Here is a 25302-nt window from a genome sequence, read left to right as displayed (position 1 = left end):
ATTGAGGCAGAAGTATCAGGGGAAGTTTGACATTAGGTGGAACTCATTTCCAGACCACAAAGGAAGACAGGGCAGATCAAATACTTGACCAACTGGAGACTGGGCACCTGGAAGAACCTTCTTCAGTTGAGACAAAAAAAATTTATTAATTATAAGTGACATGGTTAGCAGGTTATCAAGCCTGTTTGTGTTCAAATGTACTGAGAACTCTTGTCAAGCTCCTAGAAGGAGTGATGGAAAGGCTTTGCATTAGTTTGCCTTTAATTTAACCTCCTGGTCAAGAAACTGGCTTCTGGCCTATCTATGCAATCTTGCCTTTCCAGTCTTTGAATTTGGTCTTGTAGCTTGATTGAGAAAATAAGTGGATGAGAAACAAGAGTGCTCAGTGACTACAGAGAGCATTGAAAGGGGGACCAGAAAGAACAAAGCTTGCCCTTGCCACCATCCTAGCTGAAGATCTGAATAATATGTTCAAGTTTCTGGATCTAAAGTGGAATCTTTTAAAAGCAATAGTTCAGAACTGAGGAGAGCTGAATTCAAAAATAGTATTTTAATCTTTTTCATGTCACAGGGCATTCATAAAATAGAGTTTACCTCAAAATTGGCAAGGAGAGATTTTCAAGGAGATGCATGCTATTCTCTTCAGTCTATGCTAAGTTCTAAAAAGCCAAAGCAATCTACCAACCATGTTTTACTTCTAATGTAGGTGATATAGGTCTTACAAAGAAGATATATGATAGACACAATGACATATTTCAGCATGTCCTACATTTACCTGACCCCTATGTGTAGTCATTGAGCACAGTCAGTACTTTTCTTTCCATCCTACAGCACTTAAAACATAGTTATTTCCCTGTATTGTTCATCATAGTTTATTTTGTTTTGTGAACACTTCTCTTGGAACATACTACAATGACATTTTCACTCTAAGAAGAAAATATTCCAGTGATTGTAGCATGAGTTGATAATTTATTATTTTCTGCCTGAGAAGGTTCCTGTCCTATTTCATGAATGGTATAATTTCATCAATTTCATTAAATCTATTCCACTTAGTGCTGACTATAAAACCTTTACCATATTAACCCATATAAACCCTCTCTGTATACGTTGCCAAAGATCAGGTACCTATGAAGGTGACAAAATATTTTTAGTGACCTTGTCAATTTAGATCATCTGAATATGATCACAATTTTTGCAGTGTTCTAGTCAAGTTAAAGCCCCTTTTCTGTTGCTATTCTAATAATCTTTATCAAACATTTGGACTAGAAACTAGATACTAGATAAATAAATCTATTTAGCTTGCATGTTCTGCTCTCAGGGAACTCAGTCATTTTCAGAGTTCTTTCTTTCATGCTTAGGAGTTTTGATTAACATTTTAAACTGATTTCAATAAATAGCTCTTAAGAGGTTTTTTTTATTCTTATACCAATTATAACTTAGCAAGCACAGTTCCTGGTATGCAATAAATATTCAACTCCGTTGCTTTAATAAATAAACCATGTATGAAACTTATTGCACTGCAAGGAAATTTTCTCTAAAGACTTTTAAATGGGGTTCCCATTTTTAGCTCTGCCCTGAAACCTTAGGGACATCACCATAATATCAAACCAGTAGGGTGTCAGAATCCTTGCTGGTTCCCAAATGAACAGTCTCAGGGATTGTCTGCAGGTGCCAGAAATTCAGTCTTTATTTTCCCCATTGTGGTCAGGAAAAAAAATTGGTGAATTTAGGTGTATATTCCGTAGGGTGCTACATATGTCCTATTCTGAGGTCACACAACTTTTCAAAAGGCCCTCTTCCAGTGTGCAAAGAAGTAAATCCTATCTTTTACTTGGAACTAAGTGAGTATACTAGTTTTTTAAACTACCCTAAATTACACGAAGTCCTCAAATTTCCTTGAAGGAATAGAGATAATCTGCCTAGATTTTGTACACAAACACATAACATACATATGACCCTATTGGCATTCCAAAGTTCACTTATGATTTGATTGTTATCTTCAGTGACCATTGCCATGAAACCTTGTTATTTGAAAATGATTAAGGTTTTCTTCCATATGCCAAAGAACATAGAATAAAGGAAATGGATCAAAATGTTTTAATTATGTTGCAAGAACATTATATTATCTACATACTCTGACTGGATTGCAGAATTCTACTGTTTTTATTTTATACTGATATGTTGTATGTTTGTGCTCTCTACCTCTAAGAATAAAGACGACAATCTGAAACTACAATGTGTTACTGGAAAAATAATAAACAATAATAAGAAGTAATAAACTAGTGTCCAAGAGGAATCAAAGAAAATAAAGAAATGAACATAGGGTGATAGTGTGACAATGAAGCCAAAGTGACTCCATTTTGTTAAGTAGCTCCATTTTGTAAAACAGCCATGCCAAATAGAAAGGTCATGACTGGGGCAAATTGTTTTTCCTTTTGTTGTAAAAACCCTCAAGAACACCGAACTATCTAACAGGGCTTTGTTTCTGTAACTATGGTAATGAGGCTCTGTTTCTGTAACTGGGGTGACTGGGCTAATTGTGATTGGCTAAGCTTCCCACTGCCTGACTGCAATCTCCTGTTTCTATAACTTGGCTTGCTTGCATTGGCTAAACCCCCAAAGATCCTTTTGTGGCTTTCAAGGTTAAAAGGGACACCCTTACAATTTTTCAGGGCTGATCCCCAACAGACTTTATGTTCCCAGTCAGTCGTTGTCAGTGTGCTTTTATAAATTGACTTCCAGACCATTCACGTATAATCAAATAAAGGCTTGATTCAATTGTACGTGAATGATCTGGAAGTCAATTTATGAAAAACTGGGATGTTACTTTAACAGTAACAATAGAATCTTCATTTCAGTCAATTTGAGAAGAACTGCAATCTGTGCTGCCCCAAGACTTAGGAGGCAACATTAGTGTCATGGAAGAGGAGATGACTTCAGAGAAGGATTTTAGAAGTTCCCAGATGGAAGTGGAACTGAACTCAAGACCAGCAGCATTCTTGGTACATATGAGAGAAGAGAATTTCAGAAAAGCCAGAAAAAGACATAGACAGAAGTATTTTGGGGAAGTAAAAGCCCAAAGCAGAAAGACCAGGCCCAGGATGATGAGCAAGGAGTCTGGCTGCTACTGGGCCAGTTCCCCAGTGAACCCCTGCAGGTTCACTGAAACACCTGTCTAGAAGCTTATGTGGCCACAAAATTGTCAATAGGATTGAGGTCATATGCAAGAAAATCAAGAGCAATTTTTCATGGTATTTGTGTTTACATTTTTACTTTTCTGAAAGGACCAGTCTTCCTAGGACTACTATTTATGCCACCAGGTAATACTTGCTGGGAATGTGGTCTTCCTGTCTCTTCTTTTTGTTAGTGGTACAATAACATCAACTTTCACTTAAGATAGTATGCTTCTTCCACTGTCACCTTTAATTCCCCATGGCATTGCCATAGGGCAGTGCCTGACAGTAATTAGTATCACATTTTTATATAGAGGTAGAAGTAGAGGTAGGAAGACAGAAGAAAAAAAAATCAATCCTTTTCTCTGTTACTTTCTTCTTCCCTTTTCTTTTACCCTGTGACAGATATTTCCATAACTATTTGGCAGGACACACATTTATAACTCATGGGACAAGCAGGTTAAAGAAGATTCTCTTTGATTCTTCTAATACTTGACTCATGTGTGCTAATAATTGGTATTTATATAAAAGGTTCACCTATACCAGTCTGAAGGGATGTGTAGGTATGAGAAATAGAAAGTCTGGTGGATCATTTTCAAAATATATTAGGCAGCCTTAATAAAATCCAATTTTAATCATCTTAATTGTAGCCCTTTCCTTTCACTCACACTAATGCTAAAATTAGCCAATCAAATGGATTGTACCCATGAGTCCTCCTGTCAGGATAAAGGGCAGTGCAGTGGTTAGGTATATATACAGGTAGACTGCCCACCCAGGTTCACTTGCTAGCCAGGATCCAGTAATGCACCCTTCTGGCAGAAGTAAAGCTCTGTCTTGCCCACCAACTTTTGAGCACATGTGTGATTACTTATTGCATCTCCCTATTTTTAATAATTTTGGCACATGTCATTGGGCTCCATATGTCACTTAGGGGATACAGGTACAACCTTGTTGTGGTGCCCTTGGATTGAGAGTGGAAACTGCCATTCCTGAGCCTGACAGAGAACCCCAAATTCAAAGTGGATTTTAAGTGGAATATAATGCAGGGAAAGATCCTAAGCAAGTATCATTGTGACAAAGTAATTATATATACCAAGGTAGGAAATTCTATTCTCAAGCTCAGAGAAGTACTTCTTTTGGAGGAAGGGCTATATTGGGCTTATATAAATGTGAACATAAGCTCACACCAAGGAAAATGGGTTGGGGTTATAGAAGAAATTCCTAGTAAGTGAGATTGAGCATGCATGGGCCTGGATTGTGCAATAAATCCAAAATAAGGGAGATTGAGGACAATAGTGGGGTCCCAGGGTGTGTGAGAAACCCCCAGGAAGGTGGATTGAACATATGGTGTGTAGGAGGTTAAATGCATAAAGGAAATTCCATTATAGTAACATACCAAAAATGGGGAATACAAATTCTAGGGCTGGGAATAAGAAAGAATAATGGAAAGAGCTTATATATGCAATTATTATTTTCCTTTAGAGAGTTCTTATAACAAAATAAACAATAGTGTAGTAGGGGACATATGAGGCAGGACACCAAATAGGAAATAGTCACAGGTTTATTTAGCTGCCACCTGGTTCAGAGGGTACAGCGAAGCCAGAATTAGATAGGTTGTCAGTATAAATAGGTAAATCGAGTGAGGTTGGATCAAAGAGGCCAATTTGAGTGAGTCCAGCAAGTTGGAGACTGTCCCAACTTCCTTCAGAGCCCTTTCTTCACCCTTATCAAAAATCTGCACCTGCTCCAAAAGTTTGCTAAGGCACTGTCCCAAGAATTGCCCCTCCCTAAGGGGAGCTATAAGGTGGTTAACTAATGTTTCCTGGGCTGCTCCACCCTGTCCTTCCCCCTTCAGCCCACTTGTTTCCCACCATTTGGCCAGCCCACCAAGCATTCCTGGGCCTAATCACCTAGGCAGGAAGGAGAGAGATAAAGAGAGCAGGAGAACAAAGGAAGCCTAAGACCTATAAAAAGACAGAATACCCTCGCTTCTTGGGATACCAGGATACCACTATGGCCCCCTTCTCCCTCCCAGGAGAAGTCTATGTTATTCCTTTTTAAATAAACCCTGCTTTATATGCTTGCCTTAGTGTGCTTCTCAATGTTCAAACTTAAACATGTGAGGGAGCAGAACTCCTCACCCATTAACCAGTGGTATCACAGCTTTCACTGTAACCAATTAACCCTCCTGAACCCCAAGTTCAAGTAGTTTCAGAAGTTTAAACCCAGTGCATAATGGGAGAGGCTCAGAAGTTCACAGTCTGCAGAAGTTCACATATAAGCAGCTTTCTCTTTCACTGTTCTGGGCAAATTAACCCTTCAAGGATAGTGCCTGAGAAGGGGAGAGCTACTTTTCTCTTTCTTTCCACTCTGAGCCAGCTGTTACCATGGAGCCCAATTAGTAGCATCTTCTCTTGTCTTTGAAATGTAAACATCTCTCTGAAGCTCTGGCCCAAGGCTAGAGGCCTAGTTAAAACAATTTTTTTTATCACACTTTGCATTTGCAACCACACTTCTACAAACTATTATATATGTTGTTATTTATATTAGATAGTTCATAATATTTGTGAAAAACTAATAAAAGGGCATTCAGCACTTGAAGTACGTGATCTCTTCCAGACTTGTGACCAAGTAAGATAGAGCAACAGGAAATAGGAAGTTTAACTATACTGAATTATTTTGTAGAGACTCTTCTGCTGATAGTCCTAAGATGAATTATGGTAAAGATGTCTGGAGAAGCTCAATTAAGATTTTCTGTGGAGAAAGGTGTGCCACTATAATAGTAATGGTTGGAGTAGTTCTTCCTCATGAAGGACAAATGACTACCTGAACCCTTGATTTTAGCATCCACAATGGCTGGCTGACTCTATTTCTAATGTTCCCAACTGCACAGGTTCTTTTCATGTCTGGTTCTTAGTATAAAAATCTGTGATAGGCTCTGTTTTAATCTATGTATTGTTTGTCATGTGTCTATATATGTTCTTGTGTCTTTATCATGTACATGGTACCAAAATTGGCTTGTAGATGAATGATCACTCATAAATTGAATGAATGGAACCAAATGCCTCTCAGTTCACATGACTTAAATAAAACTTTAAAGAAAAGAGTCAATCTAAATTGGCAAGTCAAGAGTTATAGAAAATAATATTCTAACAAAATGGCCACTGAAGAAAAGCTGAGAGATGACACAGCTAGGGAGGAGGGAGGAAAAATTAGCCAAGCATTAACCTCCCAGCAAATCCTTTTCCCAAAACAATTGGCCCTGAGGGAAGGGGGCAGTTTGTGAATGTTGGGCAATGGACAATGACCTTCCCTCATTGCAGAGTGGTCTTAATGGAGACACAATAAATATTGAAACTCTGTGAGACAACAAATCCCAGAGAAATAAAAAAAATGGGCAAAATTTAAGTACTCATCACTCAAAATCTGGGCTTCTATCTTTCCATGTAACAATGGGTATTAACCTTTTTACAGCTGCCTTCTTGTGTTAAAGTTTTAACCTACACAACTAGCCCCTAACTATCTGAATGGCATGTCCACAAGATCCAATGATTAAACCATAATAATTATACCCTATAAAACTAAAATTCCCTGTGTAACCAAGAGACATTTTTGCATCCAGAAAATGAGCTCCTATAGTGTGGGACTCCACGATTGAATAAATGGCTTCCCTGAATCTGTTGAGGTCTGTGTCTGTCATTTTGTGTTTATAGTAAGAGTAAAGATAGCTTTGATATTACTCATCCACACAATTTTCTAGGTGGTCAAATTATGAAAAAGGTTAGTACTTGCCCTGATTCCAATTAAAAATGGTGGGGACACAGTTTTGGGAAGGAGGAAGATTTTTTTGCTTTACTGGTAGGAAGAAAATAAAACCCATAAGAGAGACCAGTCCCAGAGGCTATAGTTCTAAGTTCAGGGAGAACAAAATGTTTTTATTTTAATTGTAAGGGTCCGGCGAAGCGTCGGAGAAAGAGACCACCAAGTGACTACTCATACAATTGGCAGAAGGGGATTTATTGAACCAGCATGCTGGGGCTCTGTGCCCACTCAAGAAGGGAAAGCAGCCCAGAGCCCCGAGCAGGGGCTGAGCACTGCTTAAGTACACTTTTTTTGGGAAGGCAGGGATTTTACATACATCACAGTCTCCTTTAACAAATCATCATACACCGCGGGAAAGTCAAGCAACAATTCTTAGACTTGATTAGTACATACATTGGCGGGAACAGGTCAGACGGGAGTGATAGGTCAGTTCTAAATGGGGTACACATTCAAACTGATTGGTTTAGGCCCTGCAAGGCCTACGTGCGAGATCACACAGAGCCCTTCAGTTATTAAACAACCAAGTAGTCAGGGGAAATATTTACTGGGTGGTTCCAAGCATTGTCTTAACAGCTACAGAAATTTCAGGTTTTGCAGGTAGCATAGAAACCTAACAATACCTAATCCTTTACATTTTAATTCAGACCTTGCAGCTTAGAAACTTTACAATACCTGGTCTTTTACCCTTTAATTTTTACGCTTTAACTTCAATTTCTTTTACCCTTACATAATGAAGTTATCCAATGGTTGAATTCCAGGTATTCCCTCTGAGAGAATTATAATTAACTTGTTAATTTGGGAGATAACCATTAATTTGGGTATGTGCTCAGGGACTAATGGCTCAGCCTGGCATGGAACAGAGGTGGTCCTGTTCCCCACCCAGGGGTTGGGGAGGGGAAGCAGGAAGGAAAGGAAAAAAGTATTTATTTAAAAATAATCCTCAGAGTGTTAATTTCTACAAAATGTTTTAAAATTGCAGATTAGTCCTATGTTAAACAATAGTGTAATAAGATTCTTAGAATCCCATGGATTCTAAGAATTGTTATTGGGCAAGAATAATTGACTTAGAATGTTAACTTGACTTGTTTGATAAGTTGGTTTTATGGGTAACTTAAGTTAAAAATGCGTAAATTAGTTTTAACAAAAATGGGATTAATCTTCATAAATGTATTTGTTAGAGGAGACATCTAATTAGTTTGGAAATTTAAAATGTTAAAACATCAACTTCCGCAGTCTGGCTGGGCACAAAATCATGAGCGACTCACAGCCTTGTAGATTCAAACAGCAATTCTTTATTCCCGAACTCACACCGGCACTCTACAATCACGTTCTAGGGAAATCCAAGTTCTGGGCAAAATCCACACTCTCCACCGGGCTCTGAATCCCAAATACTCTCTGAATCTCCCGAGAACTCAACGGGAACTCAAGGCACCTGAGGCAGCAGGATACACGCTATTCCTAGCAGGAATCACCTTAAACCTGGAACCGCCCTAAACCCTAATGCCCTATCCGCCCTAAATCCCAATCCGCCCTAAACCCGGATCCGCCCTGGTCCTTGAGCAAGGTCACCTTTCATGCAAAGTCACTGCAAATGACCTGGGTCCACCATGGAGAGTCCTTCCTCTAAGCAACATGGAGTAGGCTGACAAAGAAATTGCGATGCGTCATTCCTACTTGGCAATGGCTCTCAGCAATCAACTAAGTAATTTAAGTACTCTTGGCTTCTTGCATTTCATAGTGTCATGATGGGCAAACATTCGACATCTGCAGTTGAGGGGAGAAATAAAGAATGTCCATGTGTTTCTGCCATTTTCAATGCCTTATTCACTCAAATCACTCAATACAATTTCACTCTATAGGTTCTTAATCAAGACAATGACAATTCTTAATGCTGGGCACTGCAATAGACATAATCATTTCAAAACAAAAAAATTCTAAGTTAATTCTAAGCACTGCAAACATACATAATTATGACAGACTTATTACAGACATTCCCTCTGCATACTAAGCTCAAGTGCCAGATCTAGAGGCTCAAGTCTTAGGCCTTAAGTCCAGCAGATGCACACTCACTCAGACACAGTGACCTGGTCAGGAGCCCATGAAGGGTTCTCCTGAGGTAGAGCTGATGGCCGGTTGAGGAAGGGGTCATTGGGAGAAGTCAAAGTTCTCACCAGGGTCAAGATGTGGCTGTAGAGTTTGAGAGCAGTGGGGATGCTGCACAGGATCAAGTGGATGATGAGAAGAGTTGGGATGTCAGTCCAGGTCCTTATCAGGATTTCCAGCATGAGGGCATCAGTGTTGGCTGGCTACATGTCTGTTCATTTGCTCCTTGTAATTAGATAAGTATTTATACTAAATTTTGGGACTTCTCACTTTTTCAATCCCTATCAGCTGTTACCAGGTTTCTTAGTGACATATTTTATTCTAGGGTAAGGACATATGGTTTGGTGGTTTCTGCCCTGATCTCACACCTCTGACTCTTATCAGGGTGAAGGCAAATGACGGTGACTTCACTTTGAGTTTTATCAGGGTTGTGGAAATGACTTGTCTTTATCAAGCTATGCCTGATGGCATATTGGAGGGCTTTGTAGGCTGATGTCTGGTGGGAATGCAGGTTTATTTAAAATGGAGTTTTAAAAGGAAGTTTCTTAGACTAATGCCATTTCAGTCAGGCTAAATCTACTCTTACAAATAGGTTAACATATATTTGGGTCTATTAAATATATATTTATAAATTTGGTAAATTAAAAGAAAAGTTTAAGATTGCTTGTTTCTGAGGCTGGTTCAATATATGGAAATCAATAAATGTAATTCACCACATCAATAGACTTAAAGATAAGAACCATATGATCATCTCGATGGACGCAGAAAAAGCATTTGACAAAATACAGCATCCCTTTATGTTCAAAACACTAGAAAAATTAGGGATAACAGGAAATTACCTCAACATTGTAAAAGCTATATATGCCAAGCCTCAGACCAGCTTCATTCTAAATGGAGAAAAATTGAAGGCATTCTCTCTAAAATCTGGAACAAGACAGGGATGCCCTCTCTCACCACTTCTATTCAACACAGATCTTGAAACACTAGCCAGAACAATTAGACAGACAAAAGAAATTAAAGGCATAAATATAGGAAAAGAAGAACTTAAATTAGCACTATTTGCTGATGACATGATCCTATACCTAGCAGACCCAAAAAGTTCAACCAAGAAACTTCTAGTACTAGTAAATGAATTCAGGAAAGTGGCAGGATATAAAATCAATACCCATAAATCAAAGGAATTCCTGTATATCAGTGACAACTTCGCTGAAATGGAAATGAGGACAACTACTCCATTCGCAATATCCTCAACAAAAAACAAATACCTGGGAATCAACCTAACAAGAGGTGAAAGATCTATACAATGAAAACTACAGAACCCTAAAGAAAGAAATAGAAGAAGACCTCAGAAGATGGAAGGATATACCTTGTTCTTGGGTAGGCAGAACTAATATTATTATAATGGCCATATTACCAAAAGCACTTTACAGATTCAATGCAATTCCCATCAAAATCCCAATGGCATTCCTTGCAGAAATAGAAAAAGCAACCATGAAATTCATCTGGAAAAATAAGAGACCCAGAATAGCTAAAGTAATTCTAAGCAGGAAGAGTGAAACTGGTGGTATTGCGATTCCAGATTTTAAACTATACAGCAATAGTAACAAAAGCACCATGGTACTGCACCAAAACAGGCGGGTGGACCAATGGTACAGAATAGAGGACACAGAGACAAATCCACCAAATTACAACTACCTTATTTTAGACAAAGGTGCTAAAAACATGCAATGGAGAAAGGATACCATCTTCAACAAATGGTGCTGGGAGAACTGGAAATCCATACGCAACAAAGTGAAATTGAATCCCTTTCTCTCACCATGCACAAAAGTCAACTCAAAATGGATCAGGAGCTGGGAATCAAATCAGAGACTCTGCGTCTAATAGAAGATAAAGTTGGCCCTAATCTTCATCACGTGGGGGCAGGCCCCAAATTCCTTAATAAGACACCTATAGCAAAGAGTTAAAACCAAGAATCAACAAATGGGACGAATTCAAACTAAAAAGTTTTTTCTCAGCAAGAGAAATAATATGTGAGGTGAATAGGGAGCCTACATCCTGGGAACAAATTTTTACTCCTCACACATCAGATAGAGCTCTAATCTCTAGAGTATACAAAGAACTCAAAAAGTTAAACAACAACAAAAAAAAGAACAAATAACCCAATCAACAAATGGGCCAAGGACCTGAACAGACACTTCTCAGAAGACGATATACAATCAATCAACAAATACATGAAAAAATGCTCACCATCTCTAGCAATCAGAGAAATGCAAATTAAAACTACTCTAAGATACCATCTCACTCCAATAAGAATGGCAGCCATTATGAAGTCAAACAACAATAAGTGCTGTCGAGGATGTGAGGGAAAAGGTACACTCATACAATGCTGGTGGGACTGCAAATTGGTGCACCCAATTTGGAAAGCAGTATGGAGATTCCTTGGAAAGCTGGGGATGGAACCACCATTTGACCCAGCTATTCCCCTTCTTGGACTATACCCAAAAGACCTAAAAAGAGCATACTACAGGGACACAGCTACATCAATGTTTATAGCAGCATAATTCACAATAGCTAGACTGTGGAACCAACCTAGATGCCCTTCAATAGATGAATGGATTAAAAAATGTGGCATTTATACACAATAGAATATTACTCAGCACTAAAAAATAACAAGATCATGGTATTTGCAGGGAAATGGATGGCATTAGAGCAGATTATGCTAAGTGAAGTTAGCCAATCCCTAAAATACAAATGCTGAATGTCTTTTTTGATATAAGGGGGGTGACTCAAAATGGGATAGGGAGGAAGAGCATGAGAAGAAGATTACCACTAAATAGGGAAGAGAGTGGGAGGGAAAAGGAGGGAAAAGGGGAGTTGCACGGAAGATGGAAGGAGACTCTCATCATTATACAGAATACATGTATGATTTTGCGAGGAGAAAAAGAAAAATAAAGTGTGTCACATTAGATTGGACAGAGAGAAGTGATGGGAGGGGACGGGAGGGGAAGAGGGGATAGGAAGGGCAGCAGGATAAAATAGACACTATGATTGCTGTATGTATATATGTGACTCTATGACCAATGTGATTCTGCAATCTGTACAACCATGAAAAGGAGAAATTATACCCCAATTGATTCAAATGTATAAATTGCCAAGATCATTGTAATGTCATGTGTAGCTAATAAAAAAAGATTGCTTGTTTCTGGGTCTTAACCTAAAAGCAAAGTTACTAAGAATTTAAATTCTAGCAGGTGTAATTTTATATGCATGCAAAAAGTTTTAGATGCATTTTGATTAAAATACTGTAGAGAGCAAAGTATTTTATTTCATTAATGTAGTAAACACTTTTTTAAATGAAAAAAAGTAGAACTCTCATGATGAGGGGGGAAATTAGCAGAAGATTTTTCCACTTGAGTATAATAGTCTTGGGACTTACAGCTTCTGGATAAAGGCACTATTAAACAGATATTTAAAAGGTGTTGGGATTAATGATTAGAATCTATGTGAAATGGGCAAGGGGAGCTGACAGTCAGTTGAGGAGAAGGTTGTAGGGAGAAGTTGCTACTCTCATCAGGGTCAAGATGTAGCTGTAGAGTTTGAGAGTGGTGAGGAAGATGCAGAGTGTCAAGCAGATGATGAGGAGAGTTGGGGTGTCAGCCCAGGTCTTCATCAGGATCTTCAGCATGAGGGCATCAGTATTGGCTGGCTGAATAATAAATTTGGGGGGCTTCTGACCACCCTTTCCACCCCTGTCTGCTGCCACAGGGTCTCTCAGTGATGTCACTTGCCCTGGGGTTAAAGCATCTGGTCTGGTGTTCGCCAACCTGATTTTATTGCCTTTCCCCCTTTTGGGGGCAAGAACAACATGCCAGAGACTTCACTCTGAGTTGGTAAGGATAAGGAGAAGGGACTTGTTTGTGCCTGAGGTTCATACTAGAGGGCTCCGTAGGTGTGCCTGGTGAGACTGCAGGTTTCAAACTGGAGTTTTAAAATGGAGTTGCTTAGGCTAAGGTCTAAGGACATCCTTACGTGGGCACACAGTTTTTGTATATGCCATGTTGCCCAATCTCTCTCTTGGGATGAAATTCCTTATGTAAATTAACTGCATAATAGCATTCATAAGGATTGTTTCAAAATATAAATTTAAGAAAGTGGCTATAATTAGTACTGTCAGTTAAAGTTATTTGGATTTTAATGTACTGATAGGAAGCAAAGTCTGAGCATTGATATGCTCTTATCTATCAAGATAATTTCTTGTGTCTGTTAGGTTTTATTACATAGGGAAGCTGAATCTTAAAGGAATTAGGCTTTGTACAACTCTAGTTAAACAAACAACTGTTTAGGTTATTCCCCTACACTATAAATTCTAAATTTTTCTTTAAAAGTTAAACTTGGTTAATATAAGGACATCCACATAATTGTGATGCTATTACTGGCTTCTTTGTATATTAGATGTAGTCTTGTTCTCAAAGTAAAATGTAAAGCTTAAGATATCATTTTATCAAGCTGGTGTGTTCTCCAAACTAAAGTTGTCTATAGTGGTAGTCTCTTTCAGACTAATCTAGAAATAGCAAATTTAATTGGGGTTTACTATGTCATTTAATATTTTGTAATTAGATAAGAATAAGCTGTCATCAAGAAGTGATATGTATAAAATGTTGTGTTACTTTCTATACCTGGGTAGGAACATAAATGTATTTTTGGAAGGCAATCAGGAGAGCCTAATTTGTTTAAAGGTTAACAATATGAAATGTGAAATCATTTTGCCACTTTTTAGTATTTTTCCACAAGAACAAAGTTAAGAACTTTCTTAGTTTTTGTTTGATTTATGTTTCAGATGCAATGTCTCATTGTGATATTTGCCAAGAGCCTCACCTTACCTGAGATAATTGTGGCTTTTACCCTACTCCAAGTTGGGATGGCTCCAAAGTAAGCTAAACTTAGGCTTATTTAAAATTGTGTTCAAAGGATAGATGTTTGTTGTAAAACATTACTGTGAAGTCAAAATGACCAAGTGATATAAGACAAAACTGAGTAAAGTTTTCAGTAAATCATAAAAGATATGTAACATTATAAAAGAGATTTTTAACCATTTATACACATTTGATTGTTTTCTCCTTTTTTTCTTTTTAGTTACACCTGTTATGAGAATTTATTTAGACATATCATATATACATAGAATATAACTTCCCATTACTGTGGTTGTACATGATGTGGAGTTGCCCTGGTATAAGAGAGTTTTTAAAGAAAATAAAATTTGTAAGTGATCTCATATGTGATTGTGTTGAAATGTATGTGTATTTCTGGAGGTAAAATAGATACAAAGATTATATTAGTGTTATTATAGAAATATGTTTCATGGTTCAAAGCCATTATACAAGCAATGGGTTGTTATTGTTAATTTCATTTTGTATTTTCATTGTAGAACTTTAAAACATTTGCCTGTTAATGTTTTTAAAAAGTATTCTTTCTTACAGGAAAACCTGAGTTAACTGTAATATAAGCCATCATGTATAGGATAAAATATAAGGCCTATTTTCTGAACTAATACTGACCCAAATTAAATGGAAAGCATAAAACTGCAAAGTTATAGACAATAAATTTAATACCCAGTACTCTCACATTAAGACTCATGAAATTAGCCTACTGGATGCTTAAAATGAGAACCAAAGGCAAGGAAATAAAAAGGCCAAAAGAAAAAAATAAAAATAAAACCAATATTTGTCACTTGCCTTGTAAAGTCATTTAGGGCCCAGAGAATAACAGGACTTCTCTAAAGGTTTTGCCAATCTGGGTCACATGATTTCCCAATGAAGGAGATCAAAGGGACCCTGAAGAACACAAAGCCAACCAGGGAACATTCTGCAAAGAAGAGGGTAATTGTGAAACTTGTCTTAAAAATCCAGATGGGGTACTCATTTTCCCAATATTGAAAATTAAACACCTAAGAAATGCTGAGGCAGGAAAATAAGTTTGTTTGTTTGTTTACTTTTAAAGGATAGAACTAAGAAAAACAGAAATTTTTCTCTGGATAGGAAAGGGTCCAGAGGTGGTGCCCAAGGAAATGAAGGAGTTTTGCCACTCTAAAGATTTTAGGTTTCCTTTGTTCTCATGCCCTCACTCCTATCCTGCCTATGTGGCCAAAAGGGCATTAAGAGTGCTGTCCAGGGTCCTGGTGATTGCTTGTGTTGGAAAACGTGATCTTTCCCCTCCCCTGAGGTTGTTAGTAACCAAGGGATGGGGAATGCTATCTATCCATTTTCTTTTCTTTGATAATTAGCTACCTGTCCTATTCCTTGATCTTTTTCCCCCTCTGATTAAGGGAACCCTTACTACCATAAGGGGAAATGTACAATGACATTCTGTCTGCTTCAGGCTTGGAGGAGGTGGCATGGAGTAAGCAGTTTGGATTTCTCTTTGAGGAATGATGGGTCAGTTGAGGGGTTCATGATAAAAAGTCTCCTTTGGGTGCTGGGGCTGTAGCTGAGTGGTAGAGCACTTGCCTATCACATGTGAGGTACTGGGTTCAATCCTCAGTATCACATAAAAATAAACAAATACAGTAAAAGCAAGTTCTCCATCTACAAATCCAAAAAAAAAAAAAAGTCTGGTTTGGAAAGAAAGGTTAATGTCATCTTGAAGGTGTATGCTTCTATGAGAAAGACAAGAACGTGAATACTGGAGTGAGATTAATTCAAAATAAATGTCACAGCAAATGGAATATGTCGATGAATATCATGATGATGATAGTAACCAATATTTTACCAGGAGGTGAAGGAGCCAACATTTTTCCCCATGCCAAGTGCAGTGAAGACATTGTTTCTATTTGGAAATGTAAATCTTTAATGATATTTGTTTCCTTGCCAGGGTTTTCAGGAATGTAAACATACACTTAGTTTTTATAATGTCTTAGAAGCCCCCATGAGACGTACCTAAGATATCTAATGTCATCTGATTTTTAAAAAAATACCTTTCTATTGGCATAAATTCTGTGTGTAGTAGAGATCATTTTATTTACTTTCAAATAGGGCTAGATAACCATACTTTTAAACACAGATTAAATCTCACTATGTAGGAGGTTTGCAAGATTTGTAGGCCTTAAGTTGACTAAAAAGACTTCTGATTATGATAGTCGCTTCATAGTTACCGGGCATTCTTGTCTAAGAAACCCTATTTTAAATTCTCTAGTTTTACTTACTTTTGGTAGGGGGCTAACACAAGTGTACATCCTAAGTTACAGTCAATGAATTATTGTATTTCTTTTTAAATGCCCAGATATTTGTTGCTTTGTTTATAACTTGTTTTGCTAGGTGTTTAAGACCAAGTTGGTCAAATTGACCTTGTTGTTATGTGCTTTTAAAAGTCAGCTGAGTTCCCTATGAGGGTCACACTTGAGATCTTAAGAGAAGCCTCTCAGCTCCTTTTTGTTCCATCTCTCAGGTTATTCAGGATCTTCTTGACCACATGGCTTCCCTTGGAAGCATCAGGGAAATCTTCCTCTCCAATGACCCTCCTCTTTGCAACATGTGCACTGGTCAGGTTTCTGTTCTCCAGGACCTCATTGATTCCCCTGATCTAGAGGTCCTGTGGCCCAGAGTTCAAAGTCCTTAGAGAAGTCTTGTGTTCCCTGGGCTCAAGCTGACTCCTAGGGAAAGAGCTGAATATTGAGTATTTCTTATGGCTTTTTTGCTGCCTTACTTTTAGTCTCCAAGTTTTGCCTTAAACATTCAGTAATCCATTTTCATAAGTCTTAAATAAGAGTACTGTGTTTTACTTTTAAGGTCTATAACTTACATTTGTTTTACACCTTCTATTTAATTGGGTCAGAAATAGTACTGAAAGTTAACCTTACATCTTGTCAGTCCTATAGGTGATGGCCTATTATCTCAAATTAACTCAGGTTGTAATATTAGAAGTGGTACTTTTGCAAGGCACTAAGAGTCAATAGTTATAAAGTTTACAAGAAAATATAAAATGAAATTAAGAAAAGTAAAAACAATAGCTATGAACCCCAAATTTTAATTTTTATAATCTCACATCTTTACTTTAAACTTTAGTTTGAAGAATACCAGCTTGGTAAAATGCTCTTCTAATTCTTATATATTAAATACCTGCTTACATGGAAGTATACAAAGAATCCAGTAACAGCACCACAATTACACCTATATAGTAACCAAGTTTAGCTTTTAAAGAAAAATTCAGAATCTGTAGTGTAGCATAATACTCTAAAAGAACAGTTGTTTAACCAGAGTTGTACAAACACTGATTCTTTAAGACAAGTTTCTCTAAAAAATAAAACTTAACAGACACAAATGATTGTCTTGATAGATAGAATGCATTAATGTTTTAAGAAAATTTTGTTACTTCAAAACATAGAGAATTAAACCTTGGTTTATATCAGTACATTAATATTTGACCTTAGGAAAAAGCCTTAATTAACTAACTTACTGTGCTAATCATATACAACCAATTTACATTTTGAAATATACCCTACACAAACCTTATGCAACCTATTTGACACATTCTACAACTTTTTACTTTACCACACAATAGACTTTCTCTTCCATAAATCTTTCTTTTTCCTTTTATTTTCCTTATTAAGATATATTTCCCTACTGAGACCCTTCTTATATCGCTTTCCTAGCTGTTGATCCATTTTTAAATTTACCTTCTGAAACAATCCTTATGGATTTTCTGAATTTAGACAAATTACCCCACTTTAATAAGATAAAATAGTTTATGTTTATAGCATTTAAATTGAAACACAAGAAACTTTTTGTACTCTTTTTATGAAAAATTTCACCTGATAGAATTTTAACTCTTGGTAACTTTGTTTTTAGTGAAAACACAACAAAAAAGCAATCTTAATTTTTTTTATTTACCAATTACATATCATGTTTAAATATATTATCTTATGAAATCTAAGTCAAGAGTACTTGATTTTATATTTAGTATTTGATGTTTTAGTACTTTATAAGATCAGAACTCACTTTTGGGTCCGATTATAGTGAGTTCAGATATTCAAATAGTATGAGAGTTCTGAAGTCCTTAGGGAAAAAAATCTCAAGTTAAAGAAGACTTGTATATATAAGATTTCATTTCCCTTCCTTTGTTGTAGCAATTGTGTAGGTTCTTGTTAAGAAAGTACTTGGTAGAGTGCAAGAGTTGATAAGATAGGCAGCCATTTATGTCTCACAGTGGCTTGGATTTAATTTTTTCCCTTTGGTCTTAAACCGGTTTTGGATAAACTTCCCTGAGAACCTTTAAGTACTGCAAGCTATGCAAGCTCCATTAGCCTCTGCAACTTATATTTCAGATGTAAGCCTTGGAGATCTGGCAGAAGCTAAAAAGTAAAGCTACTGTTATGGATGGGAGGCAAAACCTCAAACATAGGGCATTTTAACTCTTTTGTAAAATCAGTCTCTTTAAGTTGTAGGGCTATAGTTTGTTTCTCTGGAGACCTCTTTTCATTCCCTCAGTTTATAGTGAAGCCAGGTTTGGATGCAGAAAATCATGAGATACCATCTCCCATTAATGCCTTTGAGGATGAGGCTCCCCTCTCAACAACAACATGCCAACAAACAACATGAAGACAACAGAAGCACTGAGGAACTGCCTCTTGTCTAGGGAACATCTCCCCCATGTTGGAGCCTCTAGTTACTGAAGCTTGTACTGGCCAGCAGATTCTGCCCCTTCTTTCATGCATGACCTCTGGATTTAACTGCTGCCTTAGTCAGTGTGGGCATTTTAACTCTTTTGTTAAATATATGCATATATGCATGTCTCTAGATTTTCCACTCATACTGTATGACTTATAATCCCTAGGAGAATGTGGGACCCCTTTTTTTAAGGAATCTAGATCTGTCTGTAGTTAATGAACCTTGAAGTGGGGTGGAGATTTGGCCTTGCATAGAATGATAAAAGGTGAATCTAATTTACATTTTTTGGCACAATTTAGGTTTTTTGAAACAAGGTCTGAGAAGTTTTTAGACCTGCACATAGGAACCTTAGACTATTTCCTGCCTTTTTACAAAACAGGCAAAGCTATAGAATGGTATTAAAATTCATATTTCCTTCTGATCACCATGGTTCTCTATCAGAAATTTTGTATTGAGATCAAGTTTGGCAGCAGCAGAAAATCACTAAGTGTAAAGGCTGAAATAAAGAGTTTACACTTGCTGTGAGTCAAAGAAATCTTCAGTGCTGAGGACGCATGGCATGACCCAGGTCATTTGCAGTGACATTGCATGTAAGGTGACCTTGCTCAAGGACCAGGGCGGATCCGGGTTTAGGGCGGATCAGGGTTTAGGGCGTTCCTGGTTTAGGACAATCCGGGTTTAGGGCGGTTCCAGGTTTAAGGTGTACCCTGCTGGGAATAGGGCGTATCCTGCTGCCTCAGGCGCGCCTGCTCCTTGAGTTCCTTGAGTTCTCGCGGGATTGAGAGAGTATTTGGGATTTTGCCCAGAACGTGATTTGCCCCAGAACGCGTGTAGAGTGCTGGTGTGAGTTCAAGAATAAAGTGTTGCTGTTTGAATCTACAAGGTGTGTGGTGGCTCGTGATTTTGTGCCCAGCCAGGCTGCGGCACTTCAGAGGGCTGTGAGTATAAATCTCCCTTTTTGCAGTCAAAGAAGCTAGCAAAGCACACAGAAGCACAGAAACAACAAATGGGAGAATCCCTACAGGCTATGGCAGCTTATATCTGAACAAAAGGAACTCAGGCATTTGCCTAGGAACAAGTCCATGTAAAATGCCTTTCTCTCAATGGCTAGAATCTGATTGGCAAGGAAAGGAAGTTCTCAGAAGGAGGGAGTGTGGGAAAGTGCAGTATGGCTCATACCAAGGTGCATGCATTACTGGGGCATTCACTCAGGGCTGCTTGATTTACCATTCACCAAAGGATGCCCCATAAGTGTGATCAGTACAGGAGGCTGGGGAAGAAACCTTTAAGATTCACTGGGGAATAGCTGAGGCCAGAATCTTGCAGTTGTTTCAACCCTTTCTCCATCTCCACACATCTAAAGGCAAACTGGGATTAGGGATACTGTCTACCAACATCAGATGCACTCTGTGCCTAAATAGGACAGTGAGAAATGGCTTTGGCAGAACCCAACATGCCTGACCCACAGGACAGGTGATTAGGAGCCAGCTAGGCAATGAATCCTGTCACCCAAGTCTTATAGAATGGCAGCTTACATTAACTGCATTTAATTAGCTGATAAGTGCTTATTATTGTCCTTCAGAAAGAAAGAAAGAGTCATTAAGTTACACCTCAGAAAGATGTGGGGTGTGGAGGAGCCTACTTCAGTGATGTTCCTGGCAGAGCCCTCATCTGAAATTTGTCTTGGAAATCAGGATAGGGTGCCAGTTCCTCTGGTGTTGAAGATTGAACACCCAAGAAATGTGAAGGCCAATAAATTTAAAAAATTAAAATAGAAAAATAAAATTAAAATAAAAACATGAGGCAAGCACAGGATGTAAATTTTATTGAAAAATCAGGAGGTGGGGGGCAGACACTACTCCAAAGTTGGTGGGAATGGGCATGTCTTTCCCCTTTATATATTTCAAGTTTGCTTTATTCTAATGACCCCTCCTCCCACCCAGTACATGTGGCCAAAAGGTCATGAAGAAAGCCATCCATGGGGTAATTGCTTGTGTTGGATAACCTGATCCTTCCCATCCTCTGGAGGCTTCAAACACCAGGTGATGGAGAGTGCCATCTACCCATTTCATTTCTTTTCTTTTCTTTCTTTCTTTCTTTTTTTTTTGATAATTTGCTATCTATCCTTTTTCCTGGCCTCATTTGGATATACGCAATGTCCCTGATGCTAAGAATAAAATTTAGTATTACAATGTGAGTTCATAACCAATACTTTTCCAATAAAAAGTATCCTTGTCTTATTTATTAATGACATAATTATATCAATTAATTTTCAATCTTCTCTAGTGATATTTAACATCTTAATCATATTACTCAACATAAACATTGTATATATTTTCTAACATCAGATACTATGAAGTTGATAAAATACTTTTAGTGACTTGTCATTAATACGTATGAAAATAAAATCATCATGCCGTGTCTTCTTGAATGAAAGTGTTTTTTTTTTCTAGTGCTATTTTTGTTACCTTTGAAAAAATTATCACTGGACACAAAAATGTTTCTCTCCAAAGAGCTCAATAATTTTTTAGAGTGTTTCTTTTATGCTTCTAAGAGAGTCAATAAATTACATGTTAAGTGTCCTAAATGAATAACTCTCAGAGATTGTTCCTCTATGTACCAAGTATGAATTAACAAGCACAATCCCTGCCATGAAAGAAAAATCCAACTCATACACATTAATAAATCAACTATGTACAAATTCTTAGCAGTACAAGAAAAATTGTTCTAAGATATTTAAATGGAGTTCCCACTTTAAACTCTGCCTGAAACCTGAGGTATAGCACTATGTTACTAAACTAGTAGGTGTCAAGCCTTTGCTGGCTCCTAAGAAAAAAACATCCAGGATTTCCTGCTAGTGTTAGAAACTCAGTGTTTGTCTTCCTCACTGTAGGCAGGAAAAAAATTGTCCAAAATTGGGTGTTTAATTCCTAGGACATTATACATTTTAGATTCTGAGGTCACCCAAATGACAAATTACACCCATACTCTATCTTGAGATATGGATTATTTGAGGGTAACCTGATACCTGATATTTGATGTATGATAACCCCTCTTCCACTGTGCAAAAAAATAATTCCTATTTTTATTAGGAACTAAGGGTGTTTGCTAGGTTGTTTTTATTTTTTTAAATTACCTCAAATGACAAGTCCTCCAGTTTCCCTGAGGGAACAGAGATAATTTGTGTAGATTTTGAACACAAACAAAAGAGGCTTATAAATATGTGGCCCTATCTGCATTCTAGAGGAAAGTGTATGACTTGATTCTTATCTTTTGTCCATGGCCAAAAAAACTGCCTTATGAAAAAAAATGTTTTCTGTCCCACACAAAACATATAGAATATAGAAAATCTTTCATAAATATTTTAACTCTTTTGGAAAAACATGTTTCAATAGCATATCCTCACAGATGTCAGGATTCTACTCTTTTTCCTGACTTTTATGTTTTTTTTTTTTGTGTGTGTGTGTGTGTGTGTGCCTGCATGTGTTGTCCATCTCTAAACATATAGGATATAAGCTTGAACTAAACCATTCCTGAAACAGGGAAAAAAATTAGCCAATGCACCAGAAAATCAATGGAAAAAAAGAACAGAAGGTGATTACAATTTAACTTCTCCCAGTGTGAGGAGATCTACAATTTGTGCTCCCCCCAAAACTTGCCAGGCAACAGTAGGAATCCCTGCATGTTGTCTTCCTCAGGCTCTCAGGAGGGCAGATGTAATAATGATCTTTGAGTTGTCGCTCCACCTAAGTTTTTCAACTTCTACAAGAATGAATAGAAAAGGGTACTGTAACATTTAGACATTCTTATAGATACCTAAAATTATGTTACTAGAAATTTTCATACTTTTTAGAGTAATTAGTTTAATTGTGATCAGATTTTTATCCTTTTTGAAGAAGTAGCCAATTTCTGCATCACAATATTATGAATGGATATACCAGAAAATATAACTAAGTCTAGTCTTGTAGAGCCATAAAAAAATTGAGTTGGTGAGAAGCTAGTTTATACAGCAAGACTGTACTGAGATAAATTGGCAGTGAGCTTACAAGGCAGGTTTTCATGTCTTTTGTTAAACTCTGTTTCATATGATGAGACTCCCATACTTGATATTAGAAAACAAGCACCAAATAGGTGACAAATACTTCAGTAACCATGACAATATTTGTAGAGGAAGAAATAAATGAATAAGAAAGAAGGCATTTGAAACTCTAAAACATACAAAAGACAAAAGATCATTGGGAGGATGCAGGGATGTGAGGTGAGTGAGGAGAGATTGGGAGAGTAAACAAAACTAACGAAGTCAATTACCAGTGGATGTGGGTGGAGAAGGGCTGGAACCTGGAACATTGATCAGGACCTGAGCTACAGCCAAAAGGATATAAAAGCCTGGTTAAACCAGGGAAGGAAAGCAACCTGAATCCCAGGGAGACACACAGAATCAGGGCCATAGTTGACACTTCAATATACATAGTGGGGCTGAAAAGCCCAGAGCAGGAGCAACCAGGCTTCATATGACAAGTTGTTCTTGTCTTACTGCTAGGAGTCTGGCTGCTTTGGGGCCAGTTTTCCAGCCATACCACTGCAGATTCACTGAAACACCTGCCCAGATGTGTTTGTGCCATTGTTTTCAATCATTTTCATATGCCTGGCAAAGGTGCTAAAAGTCTTACATGTCCTTGGGGATGACACTGCAAGAAGTACTACTGTCATGTGAGAGCTTTTAGCCCTCCCCTCTGTCTTTGTGCACTGAACATTAGGGGCTCTCCAGCTACAGAGGGCTGAACTTCCACTTTGGGGACTCTGCTGGAAATATCTGTGTTTACTTGTGCTCAACCACACTCTGCAGGGAAGATTCCTCAAAGTGTGGACTTTTCTCACCAAAGGGAGCGAAGGCTGAAAGAACATGGAAGAAGCACAGTGTGACCTTCCACCTGGCAGCTGGGGTGACAGGGTGGGCCACACACAGAGTCCAGGTAGGAGGAGAAGCTTCCCAATGACCAAAGTTAGGAGGGACACACTCAGGACTATTTTGATGTTCCATTATATGAAAGCAACCACACTTTTACTTTTCAATAAGAAAACTATTGCCATTTGTCTGATTCTCCTTGACATGAATATATTTTCACACCATCCTTCCACTACTCTTTCAAACCTCACAGAAGGCCCTGTAATTTTCTTCCACAAGTATGTGGAAGCTCTAATAACGTTGTCAGAGATCAATCCTGATTTTCCAGTGGAACTGAAGGGAACACTTTCTGACACAGGGTTATTTTATTGAGAAAACTCCATCCAAAAGACCTGGGTCAGTTTCTCAATAAACTCACTACAATGTGTTGTTATTTTAATTGTGTAAAAAATATTGAGAAACTTATTTGGGTTAATAATGGCAACCATTTACTTGTTGTGTAATATTGATTTATATTCTCAATTATAACTTCTCAGAAACCCAAATGAGTTACCAATAATTATTAAAATAATGAGCAATTTTTGTTGGTGTGTTGTTCACATTTTCACTATTCTGAAAGAAAGAGTCTCCCCAGGACTTTCACTTGTATCAAATGTATTCCTTCTTTGGAATATGGTCTTTGTATCTATTCTTTTGTTAATGATATGATAACATCACTGATTTAACTCTACCGATTTCAAAATGATTAAATTGTTTATGTGATAGGCAGTACTATGACTCACTCTGACACTGCCTCACTCCAGGAGGAAGAAAGCAACAAAGTTTTTTCATGGACAGTATCTGCTCCCAATTTTCTGCTCCTGTCAAAATATGCTCCCCCAAGACTTCCAGGCAACACTAGGAACCTCTGCATGTTGTTTTCCTCAGACTATCTGAGGGCAGATGTAATAATGAATGACCTTTGATATTTCTCTCCAGTTAAATTTCTGAACTTCTTAGTAAACTTGTCTTACTGATTTTTGCTTTGCCAGCCACCAGTGTATACACTAAATCTGTTGTCATTTGGGTTTTATGCCCAAGGGTATTTGACTCTTTTCAAAGTAGGAGTCTTTTGTGCTTGAAAATGACGGAATTATGTACTTGGGAAAGATAAAGTCTTGATCCTAGATATTTTTTTCTGTGTGCACTGACCATGAATTTTAAAGGAGAAAATGTTTATTTGAGAGCTCATGGTTTTAGAGGTCTTACTCTGTAGAAGATCTTTTAGTCACAGCAATGAAAAAGCTGACCAAAACACCCACCATTTGAAAACTATCCTCCAAATAATTTCCTATTGTTCCATCCTTTCTAGGTCTGGACTGGTATGTGGGCCATCTTTTCATATGATCTGTGATCTTGGCTTCATTATCTATTTGTAAGCAATATTGCTCAGCTTGGGTTAAATTCCCCCCATATATTCCAGCTTCAAAAGAAAACATGTAGTCTAAGGCTAAGTGAGGTTGATAAATAACATTGCTCATTTGCTTACTTTGTTCAGTAGAATGGGGTCCATTTCATTTTCATTAGTTATAATTTCAGCAACAGTCTGTAACCTAATGATGCAAGTTAACTTAAAGATGGAATTAGTACCCATAGGACC

The sequence above is a fragment of the Marmota marmota genome, unplaced genomic scaffold (genome assembly GCF_001458135.2).
Source record: "Marmota marmota marmota unplaced genomic scaffold, marMar, whole genome shotgun sequence".
NCBI classification, from domain to species: Eukaryota; Metazoa; Chordata; class Mammalia; order Rodentia; family Sciuridae; genus Marmota; species Marmota marmota.
This window is presented reverse-complemented; position numbering follows the sequence as displayed.